Raw genomic sequence first — 22,355 nt, forward strand, 5'->3', positions numbered from 1 at the left:
CCCCCCCCAACAACTTGTCTGGATGAATGAAGCCCCAACAACACTCAATAAGTTCAACTCCATTCAGGACAAAGCAGCCCGCTTGATTGGCATCTCCTCCACCACTGGCACCATGTTGCCACGCATTTACAAAAATGCACTGTAGTAACTCGCCAATGCATCTTTGACAGCACTTCCCAGTTCTTCTATTTCACCCACCTGGAGCGACAAAGGCAGCCGGCACATGGGAACACTATTACCCTCAATTTCCCCTCAAAGTCACATGCCACCCTGATTTGGAAAAACATCCAGTCGTCGTTTATCCTCACTGGGTGAAAATCCTGCAACTCTCTACCTAACAGTACCGAGTGGGCGTCTCTTCAGCACACGGGTTGCAGCGCTTGCAGAAGGAGAATGACCGCCACCTTTTCAAAGGCAATTAGGAATGCACAATAAAGGCTTGTGTTGCCAGTGCCGCCTACATCCCTGTATTTGTTTGTATGTACAGATGGTAGGCAGCGTACACTGCAACCAGGCAGTATGTTGAAATCTAAAACATTTTGCTTTCAATCCATATTACACTTGTTTTCACTATAAGTTACAAACATAATAACAGTGAATCTCTCAAACATTTCTGAGCGGCACAGCAAACTTTACAAGAGTTCGGTGATTTGGGAAGCACGTAATGGAGAGAAATGCCTAATGTGAACTGTAGAAACCTCGATCATTCCAGAAACCGAAAAAACACTTTAACACTAGCCAAAAACCGGTAGGCAATGATGCCAAAGATGAATTCTTGTACAGCTATTGCTTTTCTCTTTTGCTCAAAATGACGTTGAATATTGTTAGAATGTTCAAACATATTTTTTCTTCGGACAATGTGTCCAATTGGCGTTCGGTTCCGAAAGGGGGTTTGGGGTGTGTTGCCTACAAGTAAGAACAGCTGTTGAGAACAATGGAGTTCAATTTCAGCGGTTACAAACGTTCCAGATAGTTTGTTTCAGTGCTCACGGACACATGGTGAGTGCATTGTGTAGTGATCACTCCGTTAGCCTGAAGTAAAATGGATGTGTACCATCGTCAGAAAGCTGGCTACATTCCGGAAACCAGGGGATTTCGCAGCACGCAAAAGACTCCTTTAAAACGAGTTGCAAGCGATGCCGTTCTTTCAACGTAACATCCATGTAGGTTGCAGACAGACGTTTGCCTGAGGTGTCTAGCACATCCTATACCCCTTATAAACACATCTCTGGCACTTCGCTGTGGAAATGGATGACCTAGGTGGTTCTCAGGCGTGTTTAGGTTAGCCTTTTCCAAAGAAACGAGGTTGGGTTTAACTTACCAATGTAGTACAGTTCTGTAAGGCAGAATGTTAAATGAGGAGGGTGGTGACTGATTAGATTTGCAACACTTATTGATTTGTATAGACTGAAGACTTGGGCAATGCGACAGTTAGGCAGCTGCTTGTTGGGTGGCGTTGGAGAGCAATAGTCAAGAAACTGTTAATCTCCGTCGCCCCACAAATCGACAGTTCTGCGACTATAAAACCAAACTCAGACCACGGGGATGGAAGGTTAAACTGCAACGTCAGTTTTTTTTAATATATAGCATCTCTACTATGTGTCTTAAAGCACAATGTCCTCACCAGACAACTAACTTATTCGTTTACTCGGATACCTGATGAGAGTCGATTAATGCGGCACCGTGGTTAGCACTTTTGCCTCACAGTGCCAGGGACCTGGATTCAAATCCGGCCTCGGCTCACTGTGTGGAGTTTGCACATTCTCCCCATGTCTGCGTGGGTTTCCTCCGGTTGCTTCGGTTTCCTCCTACAGTCCAAAGATGCGCGGGTTAGGTTGATTGGCTAATCTAAATTGCCCTTTAATGTCAAGGGTTCTAGCAAGGTGAATAAATTGGGAATAGGGCCTCGGCAGGACCGTGGTCCGTGCAGACTCCTTCTGCACTGCAGGGATCCTATGATTCTAGTGCAGGTAAAACTTCGAATCTTAAAGAAATGTGTAGAAGTAAATCCTTCCCCCACTGTGTCTGTGATTGCCGAAAGAAACTAAACGGCTTAATCCCATTTCCTGTTTTTGGTTACTAGGTAGGTAAAGGCACGCCAAGTGCATGTCCAAGTACTTTCCAGATTAGATCAGGGGTTTCCGTCACTATCACTCTCACTTCACACTTCGATCATTTCTTGGGTGAAAACATTTCTCCTCGACTCACCTCTAATCCTTCCACCAATTACTTTAAATCTATCTCCTCTCTGGCTAAGGGAAATGGGCTCTCCCTATTCACTCTACCTAAGCCCCCTCACAATTCAATTAATTAAGTCTCTCCTTCACCGCTTCTGTTTCAAAATCCCTACAAATGTCGAACTGATTGTCAATAAATATTAGATTGCCACGAGCATTGTTTTTTGTTGTAAAGAGAATCCTGCTGGAACCAGTACATGCTTTCCAGTTATTGCTCAGAATCCAATGCTTGAGTCAGACAGCAATGCAAGTCTTCCTACTTGGGACAATGGCTGTGGTTAGTTTCTGTAAACCGGAGATCCCGTCAATCATTTTAAGGACGAATGGAATTCTGAAAAGTGTACATAAAGTGAGGCAATCCTTCACTGAAGGAGGAAGTAGTTTCCACCTGAGTTTGGAAGAGGTCAGCTGGTGGCTGGCGAAGCTAGCAGCTGGTAATCGATGTCCAATAGTTGGCAATGATGTGTCGGGGCTCCATCACAGATTACTTTAATTAAACTTCAATCACATAGTGGAATGGATATAATCTAATCGAATATTTGTGTTTAGTTTTCTTTAGATTGACCATTTCGAGTCATTGGCTTTTCCCCTCTTTCCTTCTTCTTGCTTGCCAGCATCTTATTGAATGGGTTGATATGCTTGGGCACAATGGGGACAGAGTATTAGGGCTAAACTCTCGCAAAGAGCTGAACACACAAATTTCTTCCTTCTGCGCTGTGCCAGCCTATGATTGTGTGGCTCTAAATCCATTGTGTGACATGATGTGAAGGGGGAGGGGATGATACCATGACTGACCTCTGCCGGTGCTGCACTGACTGTGAACATTAAGAAGTGAGTACATGTAATATCCCAGTAATATTCATGTTATTTGACACAACCAAATCGATTAATGAATGTATTATAGCTTGAATTGTTGACATGTTCTATCAATACTTATCAAAAGCCATGTGCTATACTTAAATAATAAAATTGCGAAGATTGTTTACACCTTTATTATGTGTAAAAGTTTGTTTTCTCTGTATATGTATTACCAATTATAATATGCTTAACTTCATCATGATAGTCATTTTCACCGGAATTGGCTGGTACATAGCATACTAGCACTTTGCGGTCTAATTTGTCTCGCTAGTATGATACTTTATGCGTTGTCTGAGAGTATCAGTCCTTCTGTTTTTTCACCCATCTTCTTTAGTTCACTTGCTGCTGACAAAGCAAATGGTTGTCCTGCCTTTAGATCTATTTCTACTGTCTTCTTATGCTGGGATATTTACTAGGAAGCACCCAACGGTCACAATCACCTGGGGAACAATTTTCCCTTCGAATGGTCTACCCTCCCAGGAATGTGTCTGCCTCTCTTGATGCAGCAGAACGGTTGAGATAAGGGAGATGGAATCTGCGTGCCAACACCGTTATGATTGTGAGTGTGCATCGCCAGACCATCTGTTCTGGTCGTTCCCGAAAACTTCCGATCGCCGCCTTAAGATGTGATATTCGTCAGCTGTGTCTTAATAAATATGCAAACCATTTATGCAAACCTTTTACAAATGAACAGAAAGTGTTCACCTCGAGTGTTACATATAACCGGGGCAAATTATATATACATGTGTGTATATATAGCATGGGCGTGGCATTGTATATATGGCGTGCGGTAAGATGTTACAAACAGCGTGGTGAATGTCTTACCTGGTTTCTCTCTCAAGTGTGGGTAATTGTGTTACATATAGTATGATGAGTGGGTCAATGTAGTGAGAGGAATTGCATCATTGAAGAATGGTGTGACTATTATGAAGAAGGGTGTATATGCAGGTGAGTGATTTATATTTACAATGTAGAAATCGTATCATATACGGTTTGAAATATTATTTGCAAACAGAGAATCGTACATAAACTACATTGATAATGGTATTGCATATACAGCAGCCAGTATATACAATATAATAAAAAAAGGATGTTATATGAAAATAAATGGATGATAATATTGCATAGATTATAAAATATATTATATAGCGGGGGGAGCTATGTTACTTATAGTGCGTGGTATAATATCTACAATACAAGGCAGTGTGGGAAGAGTCTGAAAATGAACATAGTGGGAATGGATACAATGTGAGAGATTGAGTTGCATCAAATAGGGGAACAATGTTACATTTAGTGTAGCGAACTTTATATTCTGGAATTGAAACTATATTGCATATCGTATTGGTTACACATTAACATTTACTTATATATAGAGAGAGAATAGAAATTGTATTCTGTCTTATTACCTCTACTTTTTAGGACGCCTGTATCTTTCTCGCTAAGAAATTCAGTAATATTCTCTAAAAATGTTGCTGGTGCCATTCTGGAGTGAGTTTCTATGTCAACATGTTTGACGTTACAATTGATACAAAGATTGTGTAACAAATTGTCGCCAAATACAATTGATCAACCACCTCTGAAGCATTGGCTGTCATTTCATTCCATTCATAGCTACCCGTCATTGTCCATAAACCGCGGTGTGTGGAGAATTTTCATTTAGCATTTTGCAATGTGGTGAAATTTCCTGGGTGTTTTGAACTGTGGGGAGTTCTTATTGTGATAATACCCCGAAGATGACGTGAAACACTACTGGTAAATTAGCTGAGGTAACAAAAGTCACCAAAGCAAAACAGAAAATGCTGGAAATGTTCAACAGGTCATGCAGCATCGGCGGAAAGAGGAATCGAGTTACTGTTTCAGGTCAGTGCTCTATAATCAGAAACTGATGAAAAGTCATCGAACTAACTTTCTTTCTCGCTCTAGAGTGCTACCCGACCTCCTGAGTATTCCAAGCGTCTTCCGAATTCCAGCATGTGCAGTACCTTGTTTTTATTATAAAAGTGGTGTTAATTTGCCTGAACGAGCAACATTCTGAATTACACCCAAAAGTTTGCTATATTAACCAGTTAACTTATTTACTATAGATTTGTCAACAAATAACTAGCAAAAAATCAATACATATACTAGTTAGAGTCCTTTCACTTAAAGGGGAGATAAGTGGCACAGTGGTATTGTCGCTGGATTAGTAATCCAGAGAACCAAGGGTAATGCTCACAGCAGATGGTGACACGAATTTGGTAAAAATCTGGAATTAAAAGTCTAATGCTGGCCATGAAACCATTGCCAATTGTCGTAAAAACCTATCTGGTTCACCAATGTCCTTTAAGGAAGGAAATCTGCCATCCTTACCTGATCTGCCCTACATGTGACTCCAGACCCACAGCAATGTGGTTGACTCTAGTTGCCCTCAGGGATGGGCAATAAATGCTGACGCAGCAGCCACGCCACAGCTCATCGGCGATTAAAATAACAATGTATTAACATCGCGGTTTTCAAAGATGATTTAAACATTTCGACTTATTTGATTGTGTTGTCTCGTGCTATTTATGATTTGAATTTCAAGATGATTTATTTAAAACATTATAGCAGTCTGCGAAACGTGGTACTGTGGTTGAAATTGTATTCTATACAAAAGACACATGCAAGTCGAAGGTGGACTTTTAGTTTTCATTTTTATGAACAGCGGTTCTGATCAGATGAAGGTGCGTTCGGTCTGTTATTGAACCACCTATTCTTCAACGCTGCCATCTTTTCTATCCTCAGAGACAACTTTTTGGACTTGGAGGCCCAATCTGTGATGAACTGCGGAGACTATTTTTTTGTTGCAGATTTGAAGATCGAATCAGCCCAAATCTATTCACATTCTTCGCAAGCAGGGCTTTCTATGCTGAGCAGAGGTGACACTTCCATCACATGTGTGTGCTTGATTCAATCTGAAGTCCTGCATGTTGGGAGACAGTTATTGACGGATTAAACCACCCAGCACCCCATTTACCTCAACCACTGTTCTTATTGCTTTGCCATGCAGAGTACAGAATACACATATAACTGTGCGCATTGCTGCCCCCTGCTGCTGAATATAAAGTTCAAACTGTGGTAACTTTACTCGCGCTCAATTCATCAGATCTAAAAGTTAAATCTGAGTTTTAATAAGGAGACAGACACCACTTGCGACACTTAGATAAAACATTTAAATAATACTGACAGTAAGTGACTTAAGATGGACTGATTCATTTTAAGTCTTATTTGAAATTGTAGAGGAGAGTACAAAAACACCCCGTCACGAAACAACATATAACTAATGATTTCAAAGGATGTAGTTACCAATATAGAGGGATTGGTTGGGATTGCACCATTTGAGCAATATCTGGGTCGTGTTGTGCGTTTGTGCAGATCAAGCTCATTCTTACCAATTGTCTAATGGAGACGTGCGGTAACTGCAAATATAAGAAAAAAATAAATTGAAGTTATCTAAATAATATTTGAATTATTAAAACACAATAACTGTATCGACATCATAATGATGGTTGTTTGTAGTATATATCCGGCAAATTCAGTCCTGCAATGACTAGGGGCATGTCACAGATTTAATGACACACCAAGTTTATAATGCGTGTATGTCCACATTTTCAATTAATTTACGGCGGCACAGGCTGCACTGCTGCCTCACAGCGCCAGAGACTCGGGTTCAATTCCGACCTCAGGTCCCTGTCCGTGTAGAGGTTGCACATTCTCCCCATGTTTCCTCCGGGTGCCCCAGTTTCCTCCCACAGTCCAAAGATGTGCGGGTTAGGTGGATCGGCCATGCTAAATTGACCCTGAATGTCAGGGGATTAGCAGGGTAAATAGGTGGGGTTACAGGATTAGGGCCTGCGTGGGATTGTGGTCGGTGCAGACTCAATGGATCGAATGGACTTTTTCTGCACTGTAGGGATTTTATGATAAAGAATTCCGTCCCCTCGTAATTTAATGAATACTTTTGTCTTCGAAAAGAGAATGTAAGAAATATTTGTTTAAAACAACTCACAGAATCCGAACACAGACTTTTGGATGGCAGAGCGTCACTCCAAACCTAAATTCATTTGCAACTCCAACTGAAATCCCATTCATGTTTTAAACGTAGAGCAATGCATCATTTCAACGTAAAACTTCTAAATATCAACGCGCGTTTGATTAACGAGTGGCCTAAATGTCAAAATGTTGCATTGTCTGTCAAAGTATCCTCAAGCATACACATTGATGACCATACATCACCTTGTGTTCCTTAAACATTTCAAACTTTTTTTTTCATTTCTTCCCGGATGCAACCTGCAAAAATACGGATAAAGATTGAAGCCTGGGGATTACTTTGTGAATTGGCGTTGATTGAGCCCGCCCCAGTAGCACTGTCTCCCAAAAGTGTTGAACAGGGATATTAGCACAGGTCTGTGTGGCGGAGTTGGAGGGAAGCATGTGTCTGGTGATGCAGTCCCTTGCTTTGTAATTATAAAACTAGCCTTGATGTCAAGGAGAGTATGTTTCGGTCCCTGTGCTGTTTTCAATCTTGTTTCAAATCTAATGCATTAAATTGTATCTCCTTTAGTTCCATTCCACCCTCCCCGCCCAGTAAATGTTCACGTCAGCCTTGATCGTGGTGTTTTCCACTTGATGTTCGCAGTTTCCCCTGAGCTTTAACTCTGCGTTCATTTTGCCCACATTTTGCCGCGCCTTGCGGTGCTCCGGATAGTTACACAGGATCCTGTAACACTCGCAGGGACAACAATTCCACTGGCCATACATCTCACCGCAAAGCTTTCATTTCAAACCTTTTAAAACACATTCATTGTACTGTGTGCCAAAGTGAAAAAGAAAATCCCCCTTCGACCCCGAGAGATGATTGATGGTCATACGTTCACAAAATACTACCCCACCCCCCAGCCCCTACCCAGGCGCTTGGCAGAATCCATTCGGGGCGCGCTTCCCCACCGCCTCAAATAAGAGCGCATAATACTTCCACTTTTAACATATGGGTGATGTCGGTGCGACAGGGAAAGTCAGGAGGATTTTCCTCTCGAGTCTTTTAAATCTTGTCAAAGGTCAAGCAAGACATGTCTTCTAATTATTAGGGCGTAAGCGAATGTGGGGATAAATGCAGAGAGGTTTATATTAACGTGCACCGTCTTATAGCGTGTCCCAAGCAAAGCTCTGTCGCTGGTAAATAAAACAGGGCTAATCAATGTGGTGAACTCAAAGGAAAGGACATTTTTATCCCTGCTGGGTGTTCCAAAGGGATTGGCTGGCTTTCTCAAAAAGGAACTGCGTAGGATCGATATTAAACACCAACAATTGGGATGTATGTAATTAAAAGTTGCTTGGCTCCAAAATTTGCAACAACTCTTGTTCTCCGTCATGTGTGCTACCAACAGCAGTTAAACAATATTCCAAAACTCGCTGAAAGGCGGAAATTCAGCCATAATACATAATGTGTAGGATATATGTATCAATCTGTACAAAAATACCCCCACCACCACACATAGATTATCCTGCACTTACACACTCTTTCTGGTGTACACTCCGAATGTGAAATGTTTCTGTCTGTTCCTTTGTTCAAATAAAAGTAAGTTTACACATTGACCTGATCAATGTGCCTCTCTCTTAAGTCTCTGCACAGAGAGGAGTGACTGAACAGGACCAGATGGCAGCAACAAGCCTATCTTTTTTCTTCATACTTATAATAGCATCACGAACAGAGCAAGGGAATGTTGACTACAAGTAAAGATCCTGCCACCTCCGAGTCAAGTTTTTTTTTTAGGGATTAGGTGTTTCGAATAGACGTTCAATAGTTAGAACACATGGACTATCAGCTATCTACAATCCGGTAGAGTTTCGGAGTCGCATTGAACTTTCCGAAAAATCACTTGGTTGATTGGTGAGCAAGTATATTGTTGATTCATGGAGATCGCCGAGAAACTGTGTGCAAGTGTGTTTCCGCCTTGCCTTTGCTAACTGGCCAAATAACTGGGCAAATCAGTTGTAGAATGAAAGGGTCCAGAGGGGGAAAGACAGTGAAATATAGATGTTTTTCAAAATTAAAATTGCTCTTGAAAAGCAAAATGATAAAATTGAAGAACATAGAAACTAGAAGCAGCAGTAGGCCATTCGGCCCTTCGAGTCTACTCCGTCATTCATTTTGATCATGGCTGATCATCGAATTCAATATTCTGATTCCCCCCTTCATCCCATATCCCAAAAAGAACCCTGTGAACCTCTTAATAACTTCCACTCGAAACGGCACACACTTTTCACATCCTCACACTACGGGATATTCACAGGAACTTCATTGCAGTGTTAATGTAAGCTTACCTGTGACACTAATTAAAATAAATAAAAATATTAAAGAGTGTCCCGCCTCAGTGTTTGTACCTGATTAGATGGTTGTCTGTATTTACTGGACTTAAAAAAATGTATGGTTTGTTTAAACGCTTTCGACTTGCATGGGTATCATTCTCGATAAAATAAAACGTTGAAACTGGAAATAAATACAGCAATTGTGTGCATTGGGAACGTATAAATATTTAAAAGCCTACAGAAGAGTGTCAGAAGATTAGCGTTTGTCACGATTTTTAGATTATCTGCAATGAGATTTCGGGTGGACTGTAAAGACTGATTGACTTTGAGCTGGAGGGATTCTGTGCAGGATGAGGTGAGAAAGTGCACATCCATGAGTAGGGATTAGAATGGATCTGCGGAGAGATTGCAGGTTCTGACACCAGCGGCGGGTCGTTACCGCTGGATCTCTGACCATTAAACGACAAATCCCTTGCTCAGTAGATCTCCACCGACTGATGCCAGTCCTCGGGGATTTACAGCAGAGGGTGTCTTTAGGGAGCACTATTCAATGAGAGTACGTTCACTTTAAGTAAAGCCTGGCGATCTGCTTTCATGCTCATGATGCTACTTGTGTTTTCTAATTAAGTTACTAATTTTAAGGGAACCTCTTCATCCTGCGCACGTGGCTATCCAACCCACTCCTGGGTCGTTTGCAGTTCAGTGGCTGGTAATGGATTCGGTGAGTGCTGAGAATTTCAGTGGATGCCAGTGACATCCGCGTTCATTCTGTCAACTACAAATCCCGAGATCCCTCAGTGTTGCAGAGTGAGCGGCCAATGGCTGGCAAAGGGGGCTTGGGACAGGCTATATTTACCAGCTCTCACTCTGACCTGTCAATGTGCCACATGACCTCCCAATGCCTCTTTGTCAGAAAGTGACTTGGAAGAGCGGGTCAGTGCAAACCTCGAGTTGCTAAGTGTCAAGAAATAAAAGCAGCCAGCAAGGTTACCAAGTCACTTGCTTTTATTTTTATCTTGCCAAAGCCCAAAAGATAAGCTTGAATACCCAAATCTCTACTTCACTGGTTCATCCCAACAGCGGAATTCCTGAATTTCGTGTGTTTTTAAAATCAAGATATCACTAAAAACCCGGATTTCTGTACCGCCGAAGCTCTTAACATTTTTGAGTATGTTCGGCAACATGATAAGAACAATTCCAAACTCAATAAGCTCAATGGAGAGGAAGAGAGAATTCCCTTCCCTCCCCCTTTACGGATATCTCATGGCCTAGAATCACAATTATTGCCAACACTTGACTTGCTCAGGGATCTCCCGCCGCCTGGGCAAACCTCCGCGTGAGATCGCAAGTAATCACTCAATCCCGGGTTATTAGATATTTAACGATCACGAGATAGAATCGTGTGTAAGAAGGGATTCCGGAGACCGATCCCTCTGTAAACCCTGGGGGATTGCAGAGATTGTTCAGTTGATGCCACAGTGACCGTATTTCCTGTAGTTTGTTCCATTCGCTGGTGTCTGACACTGATCCCATTAAACTGCTCCATGGCCACATTCGCCCATTTTCAGTCTTTTAACACTGGTCTCGCTTTCAATCGGAAATATCCCAATGCTATGTTAAAACTCAAAATCAGCATATTATTTAGAACCCCTGTGTTGACTGCATCTTAAGTGGAAATAATGAGCGACTGCCCCGATTGTTCAAATGTATTTTAAGTAAATTGATACACAGAAAACAACTCAGAGGACAAACAGAAACGAAACTGAGTCCTTGTCGTTTAAATGTATATTAAAGAAAGTCCTCCCCCCGGAAAGAAAAGCTTAATGCAGAATTTGTAAAGTCTGGTAACCCTGTCAGGATGAAAACTATAAAGCCAGTCGAAGAGATGTGATCCCTAACTTCTTTTTGTCCATTTTTTTTTGTGGGGGGGGGGAGGGGGCCGGTGATGGCAGAAATCATCACAGTTACAAACGGGGTTTCTCTCTTTCGCATGTCTCACCATCTCACAGGCCGTCAAGGGCGCGGGGGGGGGGGGGGGTGCGGAGAGGGGAAACTACAGATAAAAAAATAAAACTAACAACAGTGAAGACAATCTCCTGTGGCTGCTTTATGGAACCAAGCAGCTGAATCATTTCATTCCAAGCAAAGTGCAATTGTGAGAGAAACGGATTTGAACTAATTATGACGGGCGCCAGATTTCAACTTTGTCATCAGTTAAGGCCCGTGTTTTTTTATCGTCTAATTTAATCTAACATTTCTCGGTGAAGGAATATTCATAAATATAGTTCGTGCACCAATAATTGAACAGAAATGTTTGATCTGAAGTTGTCTGGGCCTTTCAGAGTGTTGACTCTGATGTGTTGAATCTAAAATGCGCGGTCGCTATTGGAAATTGACAGTGTACTAAGACATCCACATGTCCAATCCTATCCAATCCTGCTTCCTCCCAATAAATAGCGGGGCGCGCTTTAGAAAGGCCGCTTTAAATCGTTCATATACTGTAACCGTTTGGCCTACTATTGTCATGGGATTTTATGTAACCCGCATGCGGTGGCGGGGGTGCGGGGGGCTGGGGGGAATCCTTCAATTCCTCCACCATTAAACATCGTTTCTTGTGACAAGTCTCTAATGAGAACTTATCGCCTTAGAATTCCATATAATAAAATGCAGAATTCGAAGGAAGACTCTAGCTGCTGGCCTGAAAAGGGTTAGCAGAAAGGTTTGAACAAATACATATTGTTGAAAGAAATGGACACGACAAGGGTGCAATAAGCAGCGATAAGGTTTAATATCACTGTCTGCGCAGTCAAATAAATGGCAGCCCTGTCACCACAATGGAATAGCAATTGGAACATTCAAAATGTAGAGTACAGGTAGCAAACCTACTTATCCCGTTCAATCAATGGAAGGACATCGAATCGGTTGAGATTATTGCCACTGATTGATAAACTCTAACCAGCGATGCTGCAGTGTGAAAAACAATTCAAGGGCTAAAGCGAGACTAATCCCTCCACCTTTCCGGTAATTACATGCCGAATTAAATAAATTGGGGAAGGGGGGCGAAATAAGATAAAAATAAAAACAAAGTGTTTAAAATTGTCACTCCTGTGGACTCACCGATTGCAGGGCTGCTCCGTGCACAGTAGCAGCAGCGGACTCTGAAATGTTATAGCAGATTTTCCAATCAGCCCAGTTTCACAAATGAAACGCCCTAACAAATTAAAATGAGAGTGGCCACATTTCGTATACAACGAAGTCCGGCTGAAAAAAAATCCCGTTTGCTTTATTTAAATTGGCACTCGAGTGTCTACAACAGGTCTTTGGAGATCCCGCAGAAAGAAGGGGCTTTCTGCTTTGTTATGGAAACGAGAAATCTGTTTAAAGTGAGGAGCAGCGACGGCAGATTGGACAGCAACCTCGCATTAATATCATGTAAAGGAAGTTCGTAGCAAGAAACAGAACGCATGGAAATCTTTCCTATGTGTATTTTCGTGTGAATCTGTATTATTTCGATGTTAATGCCAATCCTGTTTAAATTTTCTTTTGGAAACGTCATCGATGTTGTGGGTATAGCTTTAAATATTCATATGGAAAGAATGAATTCTTAAAGGAGAACGCGCGCTAGAATTGCAGATTTACCCGTAAAGGTACGCATTCCTAATCGGAATATCTTGGACAATGTGTACATGTGTATTTTTCTTCTGCATCATATCAATTCCTTCTTGTTTGGTGTGATCCCATACATACGAATGTAAATCCAGAGCCATCAATCATCCTTAACGATCTAGTCTGGTCTCACTTTACTAAACCAGTCTCCAGAGACACAGAAAGCTTTTGCCGTGTTTCGGAGCTCCTTGCTTAAAGAAAAAAAAGGCAAACCAGACAGAGCGAGGAAAAATAAAACCTAAATCTCCAAATCAGAAGATAACCATTACAAATGATCCAAGGTTGACGAGTATTCCAAATCGAAACTATTACAATTGATAATTAATTTAGTAACTGGTTATGTGAGGTGCGTTTACAAACCGAATTTATTTATTTTTTAATGCTGAATAAAATCTTTATTCCTGATTGGAAAGGTAAAATAATATGCCAACACGCGTTTGGATGTAACAAATTCATTCGGATGTAAGTTTGTTTCAATTTAGAATACTTTTCTGTTTAAAAGATACATCTGGTAGTTGTGTGTAACAATCAATTGCAAGAAGCAAAAGTGTTTTTAATCTGGTCCAACTAACCTATATTCTGCTAATAGAATGTTAAAATGACCGCAGTAGAAGTTAACCAATGGTTAGAGTTTTCTTTCAAACACTTCAAAAGGCATCCCTTTCTATACGTACAAAAATCCGCTTCTTGAATGTAATATTTTCCCTAAATCTACTCAATTTACATTTGTTTGATTGGAGAAGGAACAGATGAGCCTGAAAAGCCATTGCCAAAGTCTCCAGCGCCATCTAGTGTTAGTATAAGTATTACGTGATATTCGAATCACTAGAAACATAGAAAGTAGAAGTAGGAACAGGCCATTCTGCCATTTGAGCCTGCTCCGCCATTCATTTTGATCATGGCTGATCATCCAATTTAATATCCTGATCCCCACTTCCTCTCACATCCCTTGGTCCCTTTAGCCTCAAAAGTTATATAGATATATATTCTTCTTGAAGTTGGACAACCTTTTGGCCTCAACTACATTCTGTGGTAGTGAATTCCACACATTCACCATCCTCTGGATGAAGAAATTTCTCCTCACTTCAGGTCTAAGAAGTTTACCCCTTATCCTCAAAGTATGGCCCCTAGTTCTGGATTCCCCTAATATTGAGAACATTCTTTCTGAATCTACACAGTCTAACCATGTTAGAATTTTCTATGAGTTCCCCTTTCACTCTTCTAAATTCCAATGAATATAATTCTAACCAGTTTATTTAGTTCAAAGTCCAAATTGGTGGAAATTTTTGGTGAGCTGAGAACATTTTTATATATTCTGTTACCCCAAGGTACACACAATCTGGACAAATGAGTAGTCTAAGATTTGCAATGAAGTGACGATGCTGATGTTTGACAGGAAAGGAAACTGCCCACAAAGATCTAGTGATTGCTGTGGTATGCGTTCCTCTGTCTTTGACATTAGTTTGCTTCTGCCACTAAGAGGATCTCTAAGTGTCAATCAACAGTCGTGTCATTCAGTAAGGTAGGCAACCATTCTCACAGACAGTAACCCAGGAAGTGAAAGGCACTGATTTGCTTTGAATTTAATTTTAGAGAGAGGGAAATAACTTGTTGAGCACAGCCATTGAGTAAAGGCAAAAGTTGAAAAATCATCATCACTTTAATAAACCATATAATTATTAAGTATGTTTATTCTAAAGAGGTTTTTGACATTCTATGCATGTAACATTCATTTTCTGGGGCCAGGGAGGTTTTTCAGTCATAATTATATGCTTAAATAAAACAGAAAATACTGGGAAAACTCGGCTGATTTGAGAGCATCTATATAGAGAGGACAGAGTTAATATTTTGAATCTGTAGGACTTCCTCAGAGCTTAGTATCGTGTTACAAACTTCTGGATTTCTTCATTTAATTATATTCCAGAAATTATTGTCAGATTCTGAGGAGCAATGATGGGAATGCTGATGGTTTCAAATTATTTATCACCCAAGATAATTTTGAAAACTTCTGATGTTGTAAGAGTTATTGGACAGCTAAACATGAATATTGCAAATTTGTATGAATAGGATGGCACCATAGGCAGGCACACTGTAATTTATAAAAATAAACTATAGTTCTATGATCTGAGTACTGTAGACAATACTGCAATCCAATACTGAATGGGTGTCAACATAATTGAGGCATGTTAGCTCACACCAGACAGTAAATGGATATTCCATGTGGCCATTCCAGTAATTCAGGTTGATGCTAAATATTTAAAGCTTATTCATTTATCACAAGTAGGCTTACACTAACATTGCAATGAAGTTACTGTGAAAATCCCCTAGTTGCCACATTCCAGAACCTGTTTGGGTACACTGAGGGCGAATTTAGCATGGCCAATGCACCCAACCGGCACACATTTTGGACTGTGGGATGAAACCAGAGGACCCAGAGGAAACCCACGCAGACACAGGGAGTAACCCAAGCTGGGAATTGAATTTGGTACCTTGGTACTGTGAAACAGCAGTGCTACCCATAGCACTACCATGTTGGCATTATTAAAAAAAGAATCTGAAGAGCTCTCTCAGTGCCTTCTCCAACATTCTTCCTTTAACCAACATAATGAAAAACACATTAACTGGTTATTCATTTCATCACTGCACGTCCTGTTGTTACAACGTGATTGCTAGACTTCCCTGTAGAATAGCGACTGTTCCGAAATAATAGATTTGATGTAAAGCACAATGAGACATTTCTGGGAGAGTTGGTCAAATATCTTTTTTTATAACCCCCATATAAATCATTCTAAACCAGTTCCCAATTGATATGGTTTCACAAAAAACTGATGGTAATGAAGCAGAAATTGGCACTTTTATCAAGGTTATATAAATTCATGCAGAGTTTAGGATTAAAGCTCATTACTAAGGCAAACAGGAGCAACTTTTATTTATATGGTACCTCTAATATACTGAAACAGCCAAGGTGCTTCACAGGAGTATTATTAAAAAACACTGAGCCATATAAGGAGATATTGGGTGGAATTTTCCTGTCCCGCCCACCACAGGAATCATAGCCGGGGGTGGGGGGCGGAACGCAGACCATGCAAAGGTCCATTGACCTTGGGTGGGATTTTCTGATCTTGAGACGAGCGTGGCTGGAAAGTCCTGCCCATTAGGTCAAGTTACCAAATGTTTGGTCAAAGAGGTAGATTTTAAGGAGTATCTTAAAGGAGGAAAGTGGGGTAGAGAGACAGAGAGAAATAGGGAGGGAATTCAACAGCATGGGGTCCAGGCACAGCTATCAATGGTGAAGCAATGAAAACTGTGGATGCACAAGAGACCAGAATTAGAGGAGCACAAATACCTCAGAGGGTTGTGGGGCTGGAAACAATTACAGTGATAGGGAGTGGTGACGTAATGGGGAGAATTGGAAATGAAGATGTTGTTTGACCAGAAACTAAAGTGGGACAGCAAGCACAGGGGAATGGGACTAGCTGCAAATTAAGACATGGCCAGTGGAGTTTTGGATGACCTCAAGTTTACAAAGGATAGAATGTGGGAGGCCAGCCAAGACTGTGTTGGAATAGTTGAATTTAAAAATAGCAAAGGGATGAATGAGGATTTCATCAGCTGATGAGCTGAGACAAGGGCAAAGCCAAGCAACGTTACTGAGGTGCAAATAGGCAGCCTTAGTGATGGCATTGGAACCTCATCTCGAGATCAAATGTGGCATCAATATTGTTGAGAGACTAGCTTAATAATAGACTGCAGGGACAGTAGGTAGGGAGCAGAATCTGGTGCAGACACTGGAAACAATATCTTAATTCTTCCCAATATCTGATTGGTGCTGGATGTCAAATGCACAGCCCAATAATTGAACAACAATGGAGAGATTGAAAGGGATGGAGGTTCATTCTGTACCTCACCTACACTGTTCCTCATCAAGCACTACACTGGCAGTGACACCCAATATTATTTTTTGCTCCTTGGAATTGGCATTCCTCCTTTGAAGAGCTATTCTCAGGGAAAAAAATCCTTTAGTAACTGAATCCCGTCTTTGTATGGCATTACTAAATTCAGGAGCATATCAGAGAAATTAGCCATCGAAATGTTTTAAGCAGTGAGATATAAAGGTAAAAAGTGAAATTCCACCCTTTGTCTTTCAGATTAACCCAGGACAATGGATAGCTCCTCAACATTCAGTATCCTTCAGACCATTATTCTTGCCGCATTCTGAGATCCACACTCAATGCCATGTGCAGCCTGCTGCATGCCCTCAACCCCCCCCTTCAAAAGCATCAATTCACTCTGTCTAAAAGCTGTCCTGCTCTTCAGTTTCATTTCATCTTTCCTTTATTTCCTCCTTTCAGGTGTGTAGGAAATTAAAAATGTGAAGAAAAGAGCAATTTCACAGACACATTGCACAATGCTTTTTAATGTTTTAAGACATTATCTCTGTTGAAATAAAATGTTAGGAATGTATCCATTTAATAAGCTGGACTATTGAAATGAACGTGTCTTTAATTCTTCAACAGCTCATAGGTAATAACACCTCTCCAGATTGTTCTTCCCCTTCACTTGATTTTACTCCATTCTTCTTCTATTCTTACCCCTTGTTGTGTATTCAGAATATCTTTTCACTCTGACTGTGTACAATCTGTCCTTGATAAAGGCCTCAGCTTCATCCCCTTACATTCCCAACTCAATGAGCTTTAAAGACATGATGCAATTAGGCTGTTGTATCTCATGCCCAACTCTTTGCCTAGGAGCTCTCCCCTGCAGAACAGATCCTTTTACTGAGCCACAGTAATCTCCCTTTACCGGGGCAATCACTTTTGGGGACATAGATTTAAGGTAAGGGGAGGAGATTTAGAGAAGACACGGAAGGTGGTGGCAATCTGGAACTGGGTGGTAGAGGTCGGAACCCTCACAATGTTTAAGAAGCATTTAGATGAGCACTTGAAACGTCATAATATACAAGACAACAGACCAAATGCTGGAAAATGGGATTAGAATAAATAGGTGTTTGATGGCCAGCACAGATACAATAGGCTAAAGGGCCTCTTTTTGTGCTGTGAGAATAGTCACATCCCTTTGAACCTGTTGCACTCTGCTTCCTCAGGTCCAACTTTAACATTGTCATCAAACCTGTTGATAAAATGGATACTGTTGGCATCTGATAAACCAAACTCCACTTTGCAGAGACCAAATGCCAACTCACTGATGCTTCCTCTGACCTTCCTTGGCCCATTATCTCACCACTGCACACCAAAGCATCATCTCCTGGTCTGTCATTGACCCCATCACCTCTGGAGACTTTCCCTCCATAGTTTTCCAACATACACAGTATCTTCTACAACCTTCCAAAGATTCACAAACTGAATGACCTTGATCAACTTATTGATTCAGCTTATTCCTGCCTCACCAAACTGATTTCTTCCTATCGACTGTACTAATTTCCCCTGTGCCCAGCCTCTTCCCACCTCCATCTGTGTCTCTTCTGACGCTGTCCATCACTTTAAAACCTCCTAATTTTCTAGCCCTAACCATCTCCTTTTTGTCATGGTTGCCCAATCTCCTGACAACACCAGTCCCCCTTCCACTGGGATGGTGTGAGCAAACTCTGCTTCATCCTTGAATAGAGGCCCAGCCACTTTCCATCTACCACTACTCTCCTCTGCCTGACTGAAATTCTCACATTGAACAACTTCTCCTTTAACTCACTTACTATCTCCAAATAGCAGGCATTATTATGGGTACCTACATGAGTCCTTTGAAGGATATGTGGAACATTTCTTGCTCGGGTTTTACTAGGCCTCCTCCCTCAATCCCTTTTCATTGATGACTGTATCACTGCTGCTTCCTGCTCTCATCCTGGAATAGGAAATTTCATCCATTTTGCTTCTGATTTCCTATCTCTCACCTACATATGGTCCATCTCCAAATCTTTCATTCCCTTCCTCAACTGTTCTGTCTCCGTTTCTGTGATGGGCCACCAACTAATAATCAGTATAAACTCACTGACTCCCATAGCTACCTTGACTACACTTCTTCACTGCTTCCTGTTAAGACTCCATTCCATTCTTCCAGTTTCTCCATTTCCATCACATCTGTTTTGATGATGCATCCTTCCTTACCAACTCTTCTGATATGTCTCTCTTTTTCCTTACCTGAAGACATGGTGGACAGAATCCTTGATCCTGTCAATCTCACTTCCTGCATTTTTGTTCTCATCCCTTTCTCCAAGGATCACATTAGGCTTCCTCTTGTCCTCACCTCCACTAATTTACATATTCAATGGATTATGCTCTACCATTCCTGCTACCCAGCATGATGCAACCTCTATACACATCTTCCCCTTTCCTGCAAAGGGGCTGTTCCCTCTGTGATACCCTTATTGACTCCTCGACCGTCTCCAACATCCCTTTCCTTACCTCCTTTCAAGGCAGAGGCAAAAGATAAACATCTACTCCTTCCTCTCTCTTCATCATCCAAGACCTCAAACATTCCTTCCAGGCATAAGAATAGAAAAACATATTTATCCTTCAATTCAGTTTACTGTATTCCCTGCCCAAAGTGATGCCAGCTCTACCTTGGGAGACCAAACATGGATTGAATAAATGCTTAATAGGACACCCCCATTCAGTCCGCAAGTTTGATCCCAGGTTTCCAGTTCCTCTCCAATTTGCTCTTATGCTGGCTTCTCTGTCCTCAGTCTACTGTAGCGTTCAAATGAAAGCTTCATGTAAGTTCAAGTAATGGCATCTCATATTTTGATAAAACACATGGCAGTCTTCCAGCTCAATATCCAGTTCAATAATTTCAGACCATTATCTCTACTCCCATTTTGTTTCCTTTCTCTTTGCAGGTTTCAGTTTTACGCTAATTTTTCTCTTGCTTTTGCTTTCAGAGAGCAGTTGTTCATCATTCTGCTATTCACACCTCCTCTAGACAATCTTTTGTCCCTTTTGTTCTGCACCACTAATTCTTTTGTTATTTAATCTCCCCTGTCTTCCGACCTTTTCACTGGCTTAGAACCTATTACATTCCTAACCTTTTCCAGTCCTGCTGAGCATTTCTAGCAATTTTTGTTTTTATTTCAGATTTCCTGCATCCGCTGTAATTTGCTTTAATAGATATAAAAATCAGATCGTTAGAGAGCAACTTATGTGTTATGAGCATTCAGTTACACGGTGAACTGATTTCCTTCTTATTGGCTACAACTTTGACTTCTCTCCTAATATGGACTTGCTTTCAAGGTCTTCAAGCAGTTAACAAACCTTTCTCCCAAAACCTGGAAATCATTCCAACAAATTTGTTCTCAGTAAGAGACAAATTGTGTCAAACGTTCAGAGCTGGACCTATCAGACTCAACCTTCCCTTTTCAACTTCCAGGTAAGCTCCTTATTTTCCTCAATTTCATTATTTTCTACACATAATTCATTGGAACATTTGTTGCTACCTCCCCGTTTCATAAGTTTCTACTGTATGTTGTTGGTTTTAAGTAACCATTTTTATATTGTACTTTTTTTCACTTACTGAGGAATTGGATACCAGAGGCTGTTCACTTTTATGAATGCATATAAGATAAATTGTACTCCATTCTCACAGTGCCACCTATTGCAGTCAAGGGTTTCTTCCCTCTGCACCAGCCAGTTATCCCGCCTTCCATTTACTTTTCAACTGCATATTCAGAAGTTGGAGCAGCTATCGGCATTTACTCTTTTTGTACATGGCCATTTTTAGTTCCAGATAACTTACAGATAATAGAAACTTCACTTTCTGCCTGAAATGGATGACATAAAAATATCAGTGAGCAGTTCAATCATTTCAGTATCGCGTTATCCTTTAAACTTTACTTATTTCAGGAATGGGCAGCATAGTCGCATGGTGGTTAGCACTGCTGCTGCACAGTGTCAGAGACCTAGGTTCAATTCTGGCCTTGGGTCAGTGTCCATGTGGAATTTGCACGTTCTCCCCATGGGTTTCCTCCGGGTGCTCTGGTTTCCTCCCACAGTCCAAAGATGTGCAGACTAGGTGAAATGTCCAATCTAAATTGCCCCTTAGTATCCAAAGATGAATTAGCCATGGTAAATGTGTGGAGTTATGGTGATAGAGTGGGGGAAGATGATTTAGTTAATGTACTCTGTCAGAGAGTCGGTACAGATGCAATGAGCCGAATGGTCTCCTTCTGCACTGTATGGGTTCTAAGAGACGCCAAAATCCCAGGAGTACAGATTGTCTATTCCTTAGAAACAATATTGAATCATCAACACGTTGGTTCAGGCCATGGCCTAAAATCTCTAAGGAGACCACCGCAACAATCAAAATGTCTGATTTATGCCATTCTTGTCTACATTCCCTCATTGCCCACTTTTCAGTTTGGTTTGAATAAGATTTGAGAGGATGTAAGCAACTTCATGACCCTCAGGTGACTACACCAGTTCTGATTTTAGCTTCTTCTGCCTCCTGCCTAGCATTCTTTATGGACGAGTGCAGATCTCCTTGCGCGATCTAACTGACCTGCATCCTTAGTGGACAACTCATTTCAGGTTGTACCTTCATTTCTCCCTCAAAGAGCTCTTTGCTCAATTTTTCTTTTAGAAGTGTTTTGCCTTACACAATTGACCAGAAAAGAAGCACTTATTTAAGAAATGTGCTGAGGATGCCCTAAGAAGAATGCTAGCAGTCAAAAGGGACACCCCCCATTCTGATATAACTCCAGAAAAGCTTCTGAACAATTAAGTCAACCATGTCTATAAATCCTGGAACTATGCATATTGACTTCCTTCTTTACTTTGACTATTATTATTTTCTTCAAAATGAAGAAAATCCCCAGAGGGGATGAAAACCTACTTGCAAGCCCACAATCCTAGTAGAATCCTACAGTGCAGAAGGAGGCCATTTGGCCCATTGAGTCTGCAACAATCACAATCCCACCCAGGCCCTATCCCCACAACCCCATACATTTACCCTAGCTAGCCCCCCTGACATTAAGAGGCGATTAGCACAGCCAATCCACTTAACCCGCACATCTTTGGACCGTGGGAGGAAACTGGAGCACCCGGAGTGAACACATACAGACACGGGGAGAATGTGTAAACTCCAGTGACCCAAGCTGGATATTGAACTCAGGTCTCTAGTGCTGTGAAATAGTGCTAACCACTGTGCTGCTGTGCTGCCTGTATAGGCAGGCTGCAAATCACAGGTTTACAGTTACTAGTTGCAGCTCAGTATAATTGCAGCACCTATCTTAACTCATTTTGACATACAGTTTGTAAAAAG

General features: G+C 41.2%; 1 long non-coding RNA gene across 1 annotated transcript in view; it reads right to left on the reverse strand.

Moving 5' to 3' along the window:
* Positions 1 to 22,355, reverse strand: part of LOC145348988 (uncharacterized) — an 86,647-nt gene continuing 64,292 nt past the window's right edge. Inside the window, exons 2-3 of the long non-coding RNA XR_013888048.1 lie at positions 6,420 to 6,532; positions 1 to 6,036 (exon numbers count right to left, since the gene is read on the reverse strand). This is a non-coding gene — a long non-coding RNA (uncharacterized LOC145348988). The remainder of the gene's footprint in view (positions 6,037 to 6,419; positions 6,533 to 22,355) is intronic.

Source organism: Carcharhinus amblyrhynchos, chromosome 10 (assembly GCF_965287045.1).
Source record: "Carcharhinus amblyrhynchos chromosome 10, sCarAmb.v2.hapA, whole genome shotgun sequence".
Classification (NCBI taxonomy): domain Eukaryota; kingdom Metazoa; phylum Chordata; class Chondrichthyes; order Carcharhiniformes; family Carcharhinidae; genus Carcharhinus; species Carcharhinus amblyrhynchos.